The sequence below is a fragment of the Alligator sinensis genome, unplaced genomic scaffold (genome assembly GCF_000455745.1).
Source record: "Alligator sinensis unplaced genomic scaffold, ASM45574v1 scaffold440_1, whole genome shotgun sequence".
Taxonomy (NCBI): domain Eukaryota; kingdom Metazoa; phylum Chordata; order Crocodylia; family Alligatoridae; genus Alligator; species Alligator sinensis.
Window position 1 is genome coordinate 112,287 of NW_005842950.1, and position 1,300 is coordinate 113,586.

Consider the following 1,300-nt stretch of genomic DNA (forward strand, 5'->3'; position numbering starts at 1 on the left):
TGAGTGGCCTAAAGGGACACACAGCCCTGACTGAGGGCTAGGTTTATCAATTTCTGGCCTCTGAGGGGACCTCAACCCATATCTCCTACTTTTGAGAAGAGTACCCAAATCAGCAGCCTGGTGCTTGAAGCTGTGTCATGATGCCAGTTGGCATACAAGGTTGTTGAGAAAGGAGGAGTCTGATTCTATAGTCAAATGTTTTGACTTCACTACTCAGGAGTGGGGTGTCCCATTTCTGAAGTGTGATCCCAGGGCTATGTTGGTTTTTCAAGCCTGTTCCTGGTTAATGTGAAATGTACGCAGGGACCAGTACCCAAGAGCATTCACTTCCAAGCAGTGACATAATCCAATTCTTAGCTGTAGACTTCTACAAGAAAGAGATCCTCTAGCTCTCTTCTTGGAGCTGTGCTGCTGTTCAGACTGGAACAGAAAATTCGCAAAGCCAGGAGAAGGTGGCACATGGGAGAGCCAGCTTCTGTAGCCCAAGTGTTTGGTTCTCCAGTTGTTTGCTGAAAAATCCATAGGCTGGTATAGGAGTAGAGATCTGAACCCATAACTTCTACCTAGTCAGCAACTTCTCACTACTAAGTTCAGCACAATCAAAGAAACTTGGACAAGGAGGTTGAATCTACATGAGATACTAACTGTGCAGTAGCCCAGTACAACTGCTCAGTAGCATCACAAAGATATTCGCCAGAGCTACTGCACAGTAATTCAAGTTTCTGTGCATTTATTTAGTATTTATTTATACAAGTACTAAATAAATGCTCAGTAACGACTGTGCAGTAGCATTTCCTGTAGACACAGCCATAATTAAAAAAAAAAGATTGATCAGCTGTACTGATTCAGTCATCAGAGTAATAAAATGCCTGATCTTGCTGTAATTCCTTTCAGTATAACATGCAGTCTAAATCAACATGCCAGCTTTCAAACACTGCCCAGGAGCTCCATCCTGCTCCTTCACTGAAAACAACTAACCTCATGACAGTATGATAGGATTGCAAGGTTACTCCCTCCCATGTAAGAAAAGATCTGTGAGTTTCAGTGAAGCAAATGGTAAGCATATTAGCTTTACTTTTTATCATTCCAACAGACAGAAACTAGAGTAGTTTCTTTGCCCCTGTTGTGATGTGGCTTTTGGTTAGCAGACATGTATCATCCTGCAGATCAATACCTAGCTGTGCACGTGGTGTCACCAGCAGGGATTTGGCTTCTGTGACCATATATGTATAGATGTTAGGGTTGGAAAGGACCTCAATAGGTCATCGAATCTGACCCTCTGCCCTTGGCAGGAAAGAGT